The 18047-nt window shown below is 43.6% G+C and overlaps 1 long non-coding RNA gene across 2 annotated transcripts in view; it reads left to right on the forward strand.

Annotated features, from left to right (window-relative positions):
• Positions 1 to 12049, forward strand: part of LOC122900091 — a 13094-nt gene extending 1045 nt beyond the window's left edge. Inside the window, exons 2-4 of one of the 2 annotated variants that reach the window (XR_006383174.1) lie at positions 1136 to 1242; positions 3125 to 3337; positions 8111 to 12049. This is a non-coding gene — a long non-coding RNA (uncharacterized LOC122900091). The remainder of the gene's footprint in view (positions 1 to 1135; positions 1243 to 3124; positions 3338 to 8110) is intronic. The other variant, XR_006383173.1, reaches the window with a different exon arrangement.
• The last annotated feature ends 5998 nt before the right edge of the window (positions 12050 to 18047 follow it).

The raw sequence follows: 18047 nt of genomic DNA on the forward strand, positions 1-18047 counted from the left end.
GCAGCTGCTGGGCTTTTTTTTTTCCCCTTGAGAATTGGGTATATTTCCCCACTTCTTTATATATTGATTAATTTTCTTTGTTGAGTAATTGTAGTTTTTATCTTGGACATTTTGAATGGATCCTGTTAAAAGCCTTTGGGGAATATTGGTTACTTTGTTTTGTTTTGGGAGGCAATCAATCCAGTTTGATACAGTTCCGCAAGCTCAGTCTCACTTTCTATGTGTGCTGGTCCCTATCAGTTCAGTTTTCAAAGGCTTTGTTGTTCTGCTTTAAGTCTGCCCTATACATACAACATGGAGAATTATGTTGGAACTTGGGCAATACATTAGTTCCCCCTATTTGCAGTTTTGTTTTCCCTGGGTTCAGTTTCCTGTGATCAACTATGAAAAGCAGATGATTCTGACTTACTTCAGAAGGTCAGGGGTAGCTTAACACTGTGTTACGAATGCCTACGTCATTCACTTCACTTCATCTCCTCTTATAGGCATTTTATCATCTCACATAAAAAGAAAAGGGTGAGGTATGCCTAAGTGGCTCAGTCATTTGTGTCTTGATTTTGGCTCAGGTTGTGATCTCTGGGCGGTGAAATGGAGTCCCACATCAGGCTCGGGGCTCAGCACAGTGTCTGCTTGAGATTCTCTTTCTCCCTCTTCTTCTGCCCCTCTCTCCCACTTGCACATGCTCAATAAATACATAAATAAATAAAATCTTAAAAAAAAGTATAAGTGCAGTACAAAAATATATTTCAAGAAAGACCACATTAACATAACTTTTATTACAGTAAATTATTGTAATTGTTCTATTTCATTATTAGTTATCATTGCCTAATTTATAAATTAAGCTATAAATTAACATAGGAATGAACATATAGAAAAGATGTATATATAGGGTTTTATATACACAGTTTCAGGCCTCTGCTGGGGGTCTTGGAACATATATCCTATGGGTAAGGGGAGACTAATGTAGTTTAAATTGTAGTTCAGTTCACATACCTTTTGCTATACAGCTTTGTGTCTTTCCTGCAGATACGTAGTTCAGGTGTGAGAACAGAATTTATATGAGTTGATGCGTAGAATTAGGGGGTCCCCTTCTACAGCTCTTTTTGATATTCATTTCATGCTCTCTGTTTTGTAGGGACCCCTCTTTGTGTCCCTCTTGCCAGAAATAAGAAGGTTTTCTTGGACTTCTAGCTGTCTTCCCTAGCAGCAATAGCTGACTGGGGCCTACACTGGGGCAAAGAGGTAAGACAAAAAAACGTGGATTCCCTCTGTGCCCTTCATACCACAGAGACCTCCTTTCTGAGTTCCCTTGTTTAGAAACATAGGGTTTTTCTTGGTCCAAGTCTAAGGCCCAACTCTGAAGTAAAAGCCCAGATGGAGAAAAGGAGGTGGGGGGGAAGCCAGGTGTTCTGCCCCCCCCAATCTTTGGCTCACAGAAACCCCTTTTCTCTATTTATCCTGCTAGAAATACAATATTTCTCAAAAGAAAAAAAATACAATATTTCTGTGTGACCTGTGTGACCGTTAGTTTTATTAGAGACCAGGCCTGAAGTCAGAGCTGTGGGAGAAAATAGCAAAAACAAACAGGGCATTTCTCCAGCTTTGATTCTCCCCAGTCTGCCCATCTTTGTTTACTTTTCAGAGTCCTCAGGTAGTTAGTTGCTTTTTTTTTTTTTTTTTTTTTTTTGATCTGAGCTTTTAGCTTTAGTCAGTAGGAAAGAATAGTGATCTTACTTCATCTTGGCTCTGGCAGTGCAAATCAAGGAAATGCAAATTACTACTATATATTCATCAGCATGATTAAAATGAAAAATTCAGGGATGCCTAGGTGGCTTAGTAGGTTAAGGGTCTGCCTTCAGGCTCAGGTGGTGGGGGGCTCCTTGCTCAGCAGGGAGTCTGTCTCTCCCTCTGCCTGCCACTCTCCCTGCTTGTGCGCCGCCACCCCCCCAACAAATAAATAAGTAAAAATCTTTAAAAAAATTATTAAAAAATAAAATGAAAAACTTGGACAATTCCGAGTGTTGGAGAGGGTGTGGAACAACACATTCTTATACATTCTTATACACAGTGGTCGTATCAATTGATGTGTCTCCTTTGGAGAACATTTGTTCAGAACTTCCGAACATATGTATACCTATGGTCCTGAAACTCCACTCCTAAATATATTCCCAACAGAAATGCACATATGTTCACCTGAGATGTTTATAATAATGTTCATTATTACCCATTCTTAATAACCCCAAACTAGAAATTACCAGTTGCTTATTAATGAGAGCCTATATTCACCCATTGAGATATCATATATAACAATGAAAATAAATTACAACATTAAACAGTGTGGCTGCCACTGAAAAGTATAGTATTGATTGAAAAACCACGTACAAACAAGTACATTTACATGAAGTTCAAAAGCAGACAAAACTAATCTAAGATAATGGTTGCCTTAGGACATAGGAAGGAAATAACAACTGGAAGGGTACATCAGGGGTTTTGTAGGATCCTGGTAATATTTGTCATGATCTGGGCTCTAGTCATACAGTTATCTTCTCTTTATAAATACCCATTGAACTGCACACTTATGACTTGGGGATTTTTTAGAAGAAAAAGTTTTTAAAATACTTATATTTACCTATTTCACTTATCCCATCATTCAGTAGATGCTTTTTAAATATTATACCAACTTGAGGGACAAAGAGTATGTTCACAGACCCACTTGTGACATATTATTGAGGCTGATAGAGACCCCAGGGCCTCAGCCCCTTCCTGTCCGCTGTTCCCTATTGCTCCTGCTGAGACAGAAAAAGACCAAATGGCCATCCCGCTTGGTTAAGAAAAAAAGTTCCCTGGGATGACTTAGCACTCTCCTGAGACGCTTCCTTATAGATTATACTTCCACATAGAGGAGGCCAATCAGCCCTGAGAGACTGTGAAAAAGTCCTCTTACCATCCCCCATCACCTGTAACCATAAAAACTTACCCCTAACCCTGCTGGGTGCTCAATTTGGGGGGAATGATCCCACTAGCCTGCCAACGATAATAAAGCTGAGTTCTCTCAGATTTCCATGTGCTGCTTGAGTTTCCTTGGTCGCTTCAGATTTTCCCCAACATTTGGTTCCCTGACTAGGAAACCCAACTCTGCTGGCCCATTGTGTCACTGGTGTGGGACAGGAGCTGAGCCATGAAGGACAATGGAGTACATACCCTAAGGTTTAGGCATGTCCTGCTGATTTCGGCAGACCCAAGATGGGTTCTCCCAGATAGTCGTGGCTCGCCTCCGCCTGCTGGACCAACAATAGGAAACCGAGGACAACTGGCTGGATCTACCCATCAGGACCAGGTAAGCCCCGGGGCCACTGCCCAAGTCAGACCTGTCCATTGGGGATGGGAGGGGAGCCTGATCACCTCCCATTAGTCAGGAATACCCAGAGGGGGTTGTCCAACCTGCTTGAATGTGAAGAGTGCCTGATTATGTGAATCTGTCTGTACGGCTCCACTGCTTAGGCTATGGAGTCTGAGTGGGCTGTACCCTGAGTCTCACAGAGTGTCATATGGCATAACAGTCATCCACTCCACGGAGTAGCCTGGTCCAAGGCTTATACGGATAGACCTTAGCTAAGACCTTCCTAAGTTCCCTCGAGGGATTTGAGCAGGACAGCATCTGAAAAATTGCCCTCCCTTTGTCTGCGACATCATTCACTATGGGAGGGAAACCCAGTAAACCCACTGTCTTAGACTGCATGCTTAAAAACTTTAAAAAGGGCTTCAGTGGTCACTACAGGGTTCATATGACCCTGAGATAACTCGGAACCCTCTGCAAGCTAGAATGGCCTAGTTTCGACATTGGATGACCCTCAGAAGGAACCTTAGATTTGTTTACTATCTGACGTGTTTATCACATAATCACCAGAAACCCAGGGCACCCAGATCAGTTTCCGTATATTGACTCCTGGTTAGAAATAGCTAGAACTCCTCCCCCTTGGGCACAGTTCTGCGTAAATAGTAAGGGACAGTGCAGGATCCTCATCGCTTAACCAACCAGAAGTACTTGGAATAAAGCCATACATCAGGGGACCAGAAGGAAGAGCTCCCACCACCGAATGATCCTCCGCCCCCCCACGACGGCTCCTGAAGTCAGACCTGGTACCCCACTACTCTTGGTCTCCGCATCGCCACCGGTTCCATAGGGATGGAACCGGTTGGAACCTGTGTCCCCCCCATTCCAGCGCCAAATACACCTTTGATTCCGCCAATGGCCGCAGTCTCCCTGCCGCCTCCAGTTCCCCAACCATCAGTGGTCTCACTACCAGCCTCCTTACCACCCCCAACTACTCAGGATGGGGACTCTTCCCCAGAACCCAAACCCCGAAACATCACGCGCCGCCTCTGAACACGGGAGATCCTGGCTTACCAAATGCCCCTCCGTGAGACTTGAGGTCCTCATACGATTGGTGCAGATGGCACCCCCAAACAGGTTGGCCTATCATCTATTATCAGCCTTTCACCACTACCGACCTCCTAAACTGGAAACATCATACTCCCGTATGTTCAGAGAAACCATAGGCAATGATTGACCTCATGGACTCCATCTTCCAAACCCACTGACCAACATGGGAAGATTGTTAACAGCTCCTTCACACCTCGTTCAACACCGAGGAGAGAAGAAGAATCCTTCAGGAGGCGCATAAGTGGCTCGAAGAGGTGGCTCCAGCAGGCATTATGAATACTAAGGGTTGGGCTCAGGAGTCTGCACTGGACAATCAGCCTGACTAGGACTTCAACATAGAAGAAAGCTGTAATGCTAATCAAGCGCTACAAGGAAGCCATCCTGCAAGGTCTCCGACAAGGTGCCAAGAAACCTACCAACATGTCAAAGACAGCTGATGTGACTCAAGATGGGGAAGAAACTCCTGGTTATTACTACAAGTGACTTTACAAGGCTTTCCACATACGCACTTGATTTGATCCAGAAGCACCCAAGAACCAATGGATGGTAAATGCAGCCTTTGTGGCACAGTCAGCTCCTGATATCTGTTGCAAGCTCCAAAAACTTGAGGGTTTTGTCGGGATGAACATCACCCAGCTACTAGAAATAGCTAATAAGTTCTATTGAAACCTAGAGACTTTAGCAAAATGCGAGGCTGAAAAGAAGATGAAACAAAAGGTCATCCTGCTGACTGCAGCCCTTCAACAAAACTCTCAACTTATGAGGACTGCCAGAACAGTTAAGAGGACAGCCTCAACAATGCAGAGTCCTCAAAAAGGATCAATGGGCATCCTGCAAGGAAATAGGGCACTGGAAGAGCGAATGCCCAAATCACAGGCCAAAACCATTCAAATCCTCCACCCAACCTGAAACCCAGGCAAACCAGGATCCAGACTTTATCAGACTAGCCAACATAGACTCAGACTGATGGGGACTGGGCTCATTAATGTTAGGCCCCCGAGAGCCCATGGTTGATGTAAATGTGGGGGGCCAAGATCACTTTCATGGTGGATACCAGGGCAGAACACTTGGTAGTAACTATACCAGTGGCACCCCTTACAGGACGAACCATAACCATCATGGGTGCCACAGGGAATCGAGCCACAAGCCAGCCCTTTTGCCAATCTCAAACTTGTAAACTAGGCAGACACATTGTGTCCCATGAATTTCTATATGTTCCAGACTGCCCACTCCCTTTATTGGGAAGAGATTTGCTTTCAAAATTAGGAGCACAAATCTCCTTCCGATCTTTGGACAGGCCACCATGAGTCTAAAACCTGCCAGTTCTCAACTCATCTTGTCCCTCAACGCACCCTGGGATGAAGAATGGAGACTGTTCAAACAAGAGCACCCTGGGACAAACCCTGAGGCCTACCAGACTGCAGTAACCAGTGTATGAGCAGAAGATAACCCTCCCAGACTTGCCATCCAGTGAGCTCCAGTCATTATAGAACTAAAGGCTGGAACACAGTTGCAATGGCAAAGGCAGTATCTGATCTCACAGGAAGCCCAAATAGGCATATAGGCCCACCTAGAGCAACTAAAAGAAGCAAGAATTCTGGTCAAATGCCAGTCTCCCTGGAACACTCCACTGCTCCCAGTCGAAAAGCCTGATGGTGACTACCGACCTGTCCAGGACTTGTGTGCCATGAACCAGGTTGCTCAGATTCTACATCCAGTGGTGCCAAACCCTTATACCCTCTTAAGCCATATCGCACTGGTCGCTGCCTGGTTTACCTGCCTCAATCTGAAGGACGCCCTTTTCTGTATTTGCCTAGCTTCTGTAAGTCAACCTCTTTTTGCCATTGAATGGACTGATGTCAGCTCGGGACTCCAGATGCAACTCACCTGGACCAGACTTTTGCGGGGGTTTAAAAATTCACCAACGATATTTAGTGAAGCCCTGGCCTCTGACTTGGCTGACTTCCCCAGGGAACAAACTGGCTGCACAGCACTCCAATATGTTGTCGACCTTCTCTTTGCCAGCCCAACTAAGGGAGCCTGCCGCCAAGCAACACTCAACCTCCTACATCACTTATCAAAAAGAGGATATCAAGCATCCTAGAAAAGGGCTCAATTATGTAGACAAGAGGTCAAATACTTAGGATTAGTGATAACTCAAGGAAGATGGGCCTTCACCACCGAACGAAAAGCCGTGATAATTAATATCCCATGGCCCACCACCAAAGGAACCGTTCATGCTTCTACAATGGGAAGACAGACAAGAAAAGGCCTTCAGATAGCTCAAGGACTTACTTGGAAAGGCCCCAGCCTTAGGCCTACCTGACACCGGGAAACCCTTCTGCCTGTATGTTCATGAGAAAAACAGCAAAACTGCCTTAGGACTTCTAGCCTAACCAATGGGCCCTTGGGCGAAGCCCATTGCATTTCTGTCAAAATTTAGACCCTGTCGCCTCCAGAAGGATTCCTTACCTATGGGCTCTGGCAGCCACCATACTCCTCCTCAAGGAGGCTGACAAGCTCACTCTTGGACAACAGCGCACAGTAAAAATTCCTCAGTAATCACTCTTATGAACAGTCAGGGTCAGAAATGGATATCAAACACCAGGCTCACTCAATATTAAGGGTTACTTCTAGAAAATCCTCAAATAAACCCAGACTGTGCATGCCCTCAACCCGGCCACATACCTCCCAAAGGTGGAAGGGGAACCAGAACATAACTGCCTGGAGATCATAACTGAAGTCTATGCCACCCAGCTGGCCCTCCAGGACTCCTCTTTGACAAACGCCGACCTTACCCTATACACTGATGGCAGCAGCTTCCTAAGCAATGGCCTAAGGGAGGCAGGGTATGCTGTCATCATGGCTACAGAGGTCCTAAAAGCCAAAGCACTCCCTGTGGGATGGTCAGCCCAGAGAGGTGAACTCTGGGCCCTCATCTGGGTCCTCTTACTGTCTAAGGACAAAAAGGTCAACATATATATTGACTCAAGATATACTTTCACCACTCTACATATACATGGGAAAATCTACAAAGAAAGAGGACTCCTCACATCTGATGGAAAAACCATCAAAAACAAAATGAAATCCTCCAGCTGTTAGAAGCAGTATGGGTGCCCTGGAGCTTAGCTGCCATCCACTGTTGGGGACACCAGAAGGAGATGCTGAGCCAGCTACGGGGAACCACTTAGCTAACCAGGCAGCAAGGGAAGCTGCCCAAGACGGACAACCTGCCATTATAGCATCTATTACCCCTTCCTTACAAAATCCTACTTATACAGCAGCTGAAGATGACTGGGCCAAAACCAAGGGAGCCATTCACCATTCCCAAGGGTGGATCCTCCTGGATGGGCGCTTATTCATTCCAGCAAACCTCACCCCCTATGCCATCACTGAACAGCATTCAACTTCACACGTGAGATAAACAGGGCCTGAAAAACTGCTGGCAAAACATTTCTACATTGCCAGACTTGCAACCTTAATGCAGGTCGGTCACAGATTGGTACACCACTTATGCTAGACACAACCCAAAAACCGGATCTTCCCTGCCCCCTGGAGTATAGTGCACAGGGACAGCTCACTTCGAAGACTTGGAAGTGGACTTCACAGAGATGACCCCTTACCGTGGTATAAAATATCTGCTAGTTCTGGTCTGTATCTTCTCAGGATGGGGTAGAGGCATATCCAACCCAGACCAAGAAGGCCAGGAAGTCACCAGAGTACCCCAGGAGGACATGCCTTGGTACGAGATCCCACTTACCTTACACAGTGACAATGGCCCAGCTTTTATCTCTGAAGTTCTACGAGAGTTAACTTCAGCCTTCAACATCTCCTGGAAACTCCAAACAGCCTACCGGCCTCAGAGCTCAGGGAAAGTAGAGCATATGAACCGTACCCTCAAGGAAGCCCTATCCAAATTGCATGCTGAGACTTCCTTAGGGTGGACAGATCTACTTCCCTTAGAAGTACTCTGCTCCTGCTGTACCCCTCAGAAAAATGGATTCTCCCCATTTGAAATACTCTATGGCAGGCCACCCCCACTGTTGTCTTCTTTTCTGGGCAACCTTAACATCTTAGGAGACACACACCTCCAGGACCAACTATTATCCCTAGGAAAAATCCTCGCAGAATTACATGCCACATATTAGAGGGCCCCGATATCTCTAGGAACCCCTGCCCATTCTTTCCACCCTGGAGATGAGGTCTGGGTAAAAGATTGGAAACATGAACCCCTTCTCCCAATTTGGACTGGCCCACAGATCGTAATTCTCATAACTTCTATTGCCCTCAAGGTTAGCAGTATCATGCCATGGATCCACCATTCGTGAGTTAAAAAGGAAAACCCCAGCCAAGCTACCTGCCCCCCACATCTGTCACCATCAAACCCTCTGAAGATCACTCTGAAAAAGGGCCCCTAAGATCTGAAATACATCCTCTCCTATCTCAATCCATCTGGAGCTTCATGTTATGGCTACTAAGTTTCTTCTGCCTCTTCCTACTCTCACTAACCCAACAGCATATGACTGAAAGTTAACCCAGACTTTGGGAGGCCAGGACAAAGTCCTCTGTAACCAGATCACTGATGACTGTCCCACCTTCCAGATATCCCTACGTCAACTCCTGGCACCATACAAGGAGCAAGTGCTTGAAGGGAGGCTATGTAAAGAGCAGGGACACCAGGTGAAATTTTGCCCAGACCAGGGGTTAGAAGAATACAGAGAAACCTTTTGTGACCAATGGGGTTGTGAGACCATGGCCCCATGGGTGACATCAGGCAATCTTCAGGTCTCCCCAGTTTACATGTCCCAGGCCAACCAAACACTCACAATTACCCCCAAAGAACTGCGGAGGATCCTACTGGGACCAGCCTCGATGCTGGGGACTGCGTTTGTATGTTTCTGGGAGAGACCCTGGAATGATATTCACTCTTTGCTGGGACAGAACCACTCCACAGTCCAGTTCTCTTCTATAAACCCCACTCCCCCAGGGCCAACCATTCAAAACTATATTTGTCAACTCTTAAACACCTCCTACCACTTATGGCTCAACTCGACCCATTCCCCTACTGGTTCCACCTCTGGGTCTGTCTCCCCTTGACTTGATCGGCTTTCTTCAGTATCCTCGTTCCTCCTAACTGGCCGTTGCCCAATAATACAAGCCCTTTGAGTTTGGGCCCTATACAAAACTCAGTCCTGCTGTTCCCAGCTAACAGTCTAACCTGCTTTTTTCCCCCGGTTGCACCAAGACCCCCGACTCAGGCTGCCAGAACTTCACAACTCCTCTACCTTACTGCTCCCCTTTGGTATTTTCCTCTCCTGGAAAACAACCTTCTCTTTAGGTGCCACAACAAAAGTAACGCCCCTTCTGGTTACATACTTATGTTTTTGTCCCCCTCTGCCTCACTATACTCAGACTTCCAGTTCCAGTCCCGAGTATCTCTTCACCACTGAGGCCGATGGGCAGTAGTCTTACCATTCCTCCTGGGGGCCAGAATCTTCACCGGTATAGCTATTGGCGCATCGCATCTCAGGACTTCCCTTAACTTTTACTTCAGGCTTTCACAGGAACTCAACAATGACATGGAACGTATTGCAGATTTATTAGCATCCCTTCAGACACAACTCTCCAGTCTGGCAGCAGTAGCCTTCCAGAATCGGTGAGACCTAGATCATCTCCTCATTACTGAAAAGGGAGGAACCTGTCTCTTCCTACAGGAAGAATGCTGCTACTATATCAATCAGTCTGGATCGTCATTTCCAAGGTTCTTGAGCTCCAGGAACACATCCAGCATCGTCAAGAAGAAATCACATCTTGGGGTTTCAACCCACAATCATGCTCATCCTGGCTATTACCCCTAGCAGGCCGTTTATTGTCCTTACTCCTCCTAGTTACCTTTGGTCCTTGTCTCCTCAACAGCCTTGTCTGTTTCATCAGAAATTACCATCTCTCAACACAGGACTGCCCATATCCTTGCCTTCCAAGGATACAGTCCCTTAAATCTAGATAATGATGATCTCTAGGATACCTCTGCCAATCATCAAGATGGGGGATATGAGGCGGATAGAGACCCCCGGGCCTCAGCCCCTTACCGTCCACTGCTCTCCATTGCTCCTGCTGAGACAGAAAAAGACCAAATGGCTGTACTGCTTGGTTAAGAAAAGAAAACAAGTTTCCTGAGATGCTTCCATATAGATTATACTTCCACATAAAGGGGGCCAGTTGGCCCTGAGAGACCATGAAAAACATCCTGTTCCCATCCCCCATCAATGGTAACCATAGAAACTCACTCCTAACCCTGTTGGGTGCTCAGTCTTTGGGGAACAATCTCACTGAGCCCACCGGTGAAAATAAGGCTGTGTTCTTCCAGATTTCCATGTGCCACTTGAGTTTCCTTGGTAGCTTCAGATTTTCCCCAGCAGTATCACTGGTAAGTGGGTACCTTCTGGCACTAATAACTGAGCTCTCTTAGAGTTGCAATATTGAGTCTACCATAACTTATATTAAGTCATATTACAGGTCTATTAGGAAAAGATCTGTTCTTGGTTCTAGAATTAACTAAGAGTTTAAGGTGGCATTGATCCAGTCTCTGAGGTTTACATTTGTAGATTCAAGGAAAATTTTCTAAAAGTACAGATAAATCAAGCAGATTTTATTTATGCATGGTTAGTCATATTCAGAAAAAAATCTGTTACTCAGTAACAATGGAAGATAACTTTGTATAAAGTTCCAACTCATTAATTTCACTACAAGAGTCATAATTGAGATACATTAAAATAACTTTTTTTAGTTGACCTGAATTTTTTCCTTAATTATGGTATGTAATCTTTGTGTTCTAAAGTATCTGTAATTACAACTTAATAAGCAACCATAAAAATATTTGCTCTTGAAATAAATAGGTCTTATTCAAACAAAAGAGTAAGGAACTTAAATAATGTAAAGTAGTACATTTAACACTCACACCTAAAAAACTCTGTAATTTTAATCTGGGAACTTGTGGAAAGTAAAATTTATTAGGTCATGAGGATGGCAGTGACTTTAGGTAATGTTGTGGAGTATATGAAGTTGTGGCTGGGCTTAGTGCAATCTGTGGGGATATTGCAGGATAGAGGGGAGGGTGGTTCTAACCTCAAGAAAGGGACTCAATTTAGAAATGGAGTAATAAAATATCATCATTTAGAAGCAAGGTTGGAAGGATTAACATGCAATTGATTAAATCAGCCTTTTGAAAATAGAATTAACTCACTCTAACATCTGATTTGTAGTTATAATATGAAGGTGAACAAAAGTCTCCTAAAGCCAATCCATATTCCTGAGGGAATTCTTTTTCAGGTAATAATAGCTTCTATTTATTGATCACTATATATTCAGTAGTGTGCTAAGAGCTTTACATCCATGATCACATTTAGAATCCTGCCAATCTTTAGGAAAGATATTGTTAGCTTTCTCTATTGATGAGAAATCAAGGTTTAGAATTATAATTACCTTGTGCAGGGCTATGAAATGTAACATATGGTGACTCAAGTCCAATCCCAGCTCTATTACATGTTAACTATGTGACCTTAGGCAAATTACTTGATCTATATTTTGTTTCTTCACAGAGGAAATAAAGATGATGTTAATAGTACTTGTATTTTATTTACTTTTTAAGATTTTATTTATGTTTTTGAGAGAGAGTGAGAGAGAGAACAAGAAAGGGGGAGGGGCAGAGGGAAAGGGAGAAGCAGACTTCCCACTGAGCAGGCAATGGGGTGCAGCACTTGATCCCAGGACCCCGGGGTCATGACCTGAGCCAAACCAGATGCTTAACTGACGGAGCCACCCAGGCACCCAATAGTACTTATGTTAAAGAATTGCTAAAAGGATTAAGTGAGATAACTCACTTAAGGTGCTTGATAAACAGAACTCAATGAATAAAAGTAATTATTATTATTCAGTTAAAGGCTGGTGAATAACATCAAGTTAATGTACCAAAAGTCAACCAAGTGTAGTTAGTAAAAATTTTCTGTGAGGATAGCATGTCAACAGAAAGATGACTTATAATAAGTGTAAAACAATAATGAAAAAAAATAATAATATATCTGGTAATGACCAGAAGAGAAGGCTATTTGTGTTCAAGGATTACAACTAACTTTTCAAAGAGAAATATTCCTAAAATAGAAAAGGAATTTCAACTATCCCAACTTGAAAGAAAAATCCCTCAAGACTACTCATTCTCTTTCTTCTAATTATATGCTCGCCAAACAACCCTCTGACTGATCATTTTCTCTCCTGCGTACATTTAAACTATGATGGCAAAATACCCAGAGTGAATTCTCCATACACATTATTCTTTCAGATTTAGTTGTCTTTATAGATTGACATATTGACATTCTGAGATGCCTATCAGTTTCTTATGGGTCCTCTTAACATGTTGGTCCCCAAGAGGCTTAATTAGCACTGGTAGAAATGATAAAGTTGAGTTTCTGAAACTACAAAGCTAAGAATCTGGCTTTGGATATTGTACTCTTTGGATATTGTGCTCTTTATGCTGGCAAGTGACAAAAATCACAATAAAATGGCTTAAACAACAGAAAGGGGAGGGAGTTAATATTATAAAGAGAAGGCATTTGACGAATAGCCAGGCAAGAGTGCAATGTAGATTCAGGAGACTGAAAGAAGCATCCCAGCACTCTTCCCCAGTCTATTGTCACTGCCTCTCTGCTTGCACATCATTCTTTGCTTTCTGTAGACTAACTTTCCCTGCTACTTCATTCAGAGGACAGTCAGAAGTAGTACATACTGATTTTAGACCTGAGCAACAGACCCTGTACCTCAGGGTCTCTCACCCTTTGGAGAACCTTCTTCAAATATTCTAGCTCCCCTCCAGTGCTCTGGGGCTGGAACCTAGTCCTCTGTGGGTCTTGGCAATGGAAGCCCTCAAGTGCTCTGTTGTTGCTGGTAGTGGAGTTTGGCCTGGTCAGTAGGATCTTCTGTGTGGGGTACTCTAGCCCTAGGCAGAGACCTTTTTGGCCTCAGTTCCTGTTTCTCCCTTGCAGAGTCCTCTTGATAACCCCTTCTCACTGTGAATGGAGTCCACCAGGTGCCAGACAAGCTCTGGGCCTTACACTAGGTGTAGGTCTTGGGCTGCATGGACTTGCCTATTCCTGGTGAGCCAAAGCTCACCAGGATAGTATTTATTTCATGGGATTGCACCAAGTTTTAGCTTCCAGAATGGGGCTGATTCACTAATTTGGGGGTAATTTTCAATAACAATGGACACAGGACAGGTTTAGGACCTTGATTACCCACTGTCCTCCATGGGCTGCCTGTGTGAGGTGGTGCATGGGTGCTTACCTGACTGTAAGCATCTGCTGCTCTTACCTGGTGCATGGGTGCTTACTTTAAGACCTCCTAGTGAGGAGCAACTGTGAGAGGTATGAATAGCCCACAGGTCTTTAATCCTGGGGTCCCCATCCCTAACATACTGCCAGTGCCCAAGGCAGTCACACCACCCTTTTGCAAGTTATGTGCTACATGTCAGGTAATCCTCGTCACGGCCATTCATGTCCCCTCCCAGAGCTTTTCAGACTGTAGTACTGCAAAGCCAGTGGCCCCTTGTTGTCAAAGTCATTTCTTGCCTTTAATCAGTGTGGTGACATTCTGCTGTCCTGGGTCAGTCTTAAGCCAGATAGGACAAATGATAAATATGGCTAACCTGAATGGGACTGCCCTTCTTGCTTGTCCAGGGCCTCTCATGTATCCTTACCACTGGTAACTGGTATGTGGAAGGCAGGGCTGTGATCAACATTAAAAATGTCACATTCTAGCAGTGTAGTGATCAAGGCTTAGTTCAGAAGTCATGGTTGGAAGGTGTGGTGTTCTATGTTAATGCTCTGAATTCCATAAATAAATGCTATAAACTTCTAAATGATGATGTAACATGACTATAAAACAGAATAATTGTTTACATTTTCCTGCATTCCCTGGCTAAGACTTGCACTTGTGGCCATCACCCACAAAGCACATTAACAACCTTTGAGAGTCATTGGAAACTATTATTCAAGAGAGTACAATGGATGTTGCTATGAGATGAGTGATGATGTAATCAGAATTCAATAAATGACATTAGGGAACTGCAGAGGCCAAGAGATCTATACTCTTTCAATTTTAAAAGCTTCCAAAGAGCCATAGCGTTGTGAATAGTAGTAGTGTTGTTACATTTTCCTTGCTTGCAGCGGGCTATATGAAATTAGTCAGGAATCATATCCTTGATAATAAATAACACAAAGAAGTAGATCCTGGAAACTGGGAAAAGTTCTCATGTGCATTGATTGAATAATAAACATTTGTATCAATAGATTTTTCTTGCCCTAAATTTTTACCAGCAAATCACTACACCTCACTTGGGCTTATGATTTTTGTAATTACTTTTATAATCAAATTGTTGCTATTGATGGCTTGCATCTGCACACTCCAAGTTTTTCCGCAGGGCCTTGATACCCTAGAGGCTATGCTGGACAGAAGATAGTGTTAACAAAGCATACGCATTTGTATCTCCTTTCCATTAGAGAGATTCCCAACTGGAATCTTTTGTCTCCAACTTCAGATTTCTAGACAAAGGCTCTGGCTTTGCTAGCTTGGTTCCATCAGCCATGTCAGGTGGTCAAGGGCATGATGGGATGTACAACCAAGACTTCTAGGAGGAAAAGGGAAAGGGATCACACCCAGGGAAAAGAAAAAGCAGTTGGGGAATGCCTGGGTACCTCAGTGGGTTAAGTGTCTACATTCATCTCAGGTCGTGATCCCAGGGTGCTGGAATCAACTCCCACATTGGGCTCCCTGCTCAACAGGGAGTCTGCTTTTCCCTCTGCCTGCCACTCCCCCCTCTTGCTCTCTCTGTCTCTGACAAATAAATAAATAAAATCTTTAAAAAAAAAAAAAAAAGAAAAAGAAAAAGCCGTTGGTTCTTATGTTAGTTTTCTAGTGCTATGTGACAAATCACCATAAATTTAGCATCTTAAAACAACTACTATATTATCTTTCAGTATCTGTCAGTCAAAGGTCTGAGCCTAGGGTCTCTGCTTAAGGTCTCACCAGATGAGGATTGTATCCACTGTGAGCATAATTCTGTCTGAGGTTCAGAGTCATCTTCCAGGTTCATTCAGGTTGTTACCAGAAGTCAGTGCCTTGCAGCTACCGAGTCTCATTTTCTTGCCAGATGTCAGTGAGGGCCAGCTCCTAGAGACTGCCCTTAGGTGCTAATTATATGACCGTCGTAGAACATTTGGAATTTATTTCTCCAAAGCCTGCAAGAGAATTTCTCACAGTCTATTCCTGATGCTGCTGCTACTACCACCACTACTATTATTATTACTTGCTACAGCTACCACTACACCTACTATAGTCTTATAGGACGTGATGTAATCACTGGAGAAATAAATCCATCCTTTGCTATATAATATAAGCGGATCAAAGGAGTGGCATCCCATCATATTCACAGGTCCTGCCTGCATGCATGGGGGGAGTATAATACATCTATGCCAGGAGGAAAAGTCTTGGGAGCCTTCTTAAAATTCTGCCTACCGTGGCTCATAAATAGGCAGATACTCCATAAGATGGCCGGTACAGTTACCTCTATCTTAAAGCACTGAGAAATCTTTAAACTGACCGTCCTCCTCCTTCTTCTCAACATTCTTTAAAGAACAACATAGTTTATAATAGCGCTTAAGATGTGTGTGACTATTCGTAGACATTCAAGTCTCCCCAAAAATACATCTGTGGGAGTAATTTGTCACCCAGATCTCTTCTATAATTCAAATGATTAAACACTGTTTACTTAGTACACTTATAATTTGACATTCTTAGAAATTCAGTGGATTAAATGTAAGTATATACACACATGCACACTTCATATATCCCCTACAACTTAAATTCTCCTTTTGTTCTGTGCAAACCATTAATAGGGAATTTTTTGCCAGCTGGTGTTTCAGAGTTCTTTATAAATTAATTATTGTATTTACTAGCCATGTGGGAGTGGAGAAGTCTAATTGGGTCAAGGAGGCTGGCCCTGCTGGAGACTGAAAGGCAAAGCATGTCTAAGGTGTCACTTGCAAATCTAGTGCAGTGCTTTTTTGAATACATGTTAAAAAAAAAAAAGTGAACAATACTGAAATTACATGCAAATTTATGGGAAAATCACATCATAATTAGAGTAAAAATTTATTGAAATTTGCCATCAATCTATGGCAAAGACAAAATATTTTCGCTGACATGGGACTTCACAGGTATTCATGCCACGGGAGAAATGGGCTGCACATTCCTTCACTCATTCTTTTACTCACTCAGGGGGACAGGGCTAGAAATTATAACAACAAAGAGGACAATATCATAGCCTGGTGCTCACAGGCTGCTGGTGAATATGGATGTGTAAAGAGAGAACAAAGTATCATAAGTGTAGTATAGGCAGAATCAGAGAATATTGTGGGCATTCCTAGGAGGAACAACACTTCCAGTTCACAAGTGGGGAAAGGAAATCCATCAGGGTTAGTTCACTGCAAGTAAAGAAACCAAATCTGGTTAAACTTCATCTTTCAGTGCTAGGATAAGAGGGGGCAGCCAGTCACGTGGGGCATGAAACTTAAGGAGGCAGTCTCACAGCTGTTGGACCTGGACGTGTCATCTGAGAGTGAGTGTCTTCTTAAATTTTGGGGTAGATAGCGTCTCCCTGCAGTCTTGGTCCTGTTTTGTCCTTCAGTCTTTTTTTTTTTTTTTAAGATTTTATTTATCTATTTGACAGAGAGACGCAGGAGAGAGGGAACACAAGCAGGGGACGTGGGAGAGGGAGAAGCAGGCTTCCTCCCAGCCCAATGTGGTGCTGGGTCCTAGGACCCTGGGATCATGACCTGAGCTGAGGACAAATGCTTAACCGAGCCACTCAGGCACACCTTGTCCTTCAGTCTTACAAACTTAGTCAAAACTTTTTTTTTCCCCCTAGTTTTCTTCCCAATGAAAAACATTAGAGAAATTCATTCTCATTGATGTAAATAACTAAAATCAATTTGAAGAACATGTTCTTTTTATCTTTTTTTAAGATTTTATTTGAGAGAGAGACAGAGAGAGAGAGCGAGCACCAGCAGATGGAGAAAGAGTCTCAAGCAGATTCTGCAAGCATGGAGCCTGCCCAAAATCATGACCAGACCCGAAATCAAGAGTCAGATACTAAACTGACTAAGCTACCCAGGTGCCCCAAAGTACACATTCTTCTAAAAGAACCCTCAGCTTAGCAGAAACCATCAAGCCCTTAAATCATGGTGGAAAACCTCAGATGTTGACAGGGCCAGGCAGTAGCAGGAATGAAGGAAGCAGGCTTGTGTGAGATGCTGGGCAATGAGCGAGATTGTAACTTGTAACAGGCTATTCAGAGACCTTCAAATTCAACCTAAAAATAGATACTTGTTTTGGCCAAACAAAAAGTACCTGCTGTATTGTTAGATCAATAGAGTAGTTGCTTGCATTCCCTGCGGAAGGTTAAAAAATATTCAGATGCTATGTCAGAATTTCTGTAGGCAAATGCTGTTAAGGACATAACGAGAATTGGACAGAGAATACCTACTTGGGGTATTCT

The sequence above is a fragment of the Neovison vison genome, chromosome 2, assembly GCF_020171115.1.
Source record: "Neovison vison isolate M4711 chromosome 2, ASM_NN_V1, whole genome shotgun sequence".
Lineage (NCBI taxonomy): Eukaryota > Metazoa > Chordata > Mammalia > Carnivora > Mustelidae > Neogale > Neogale vison.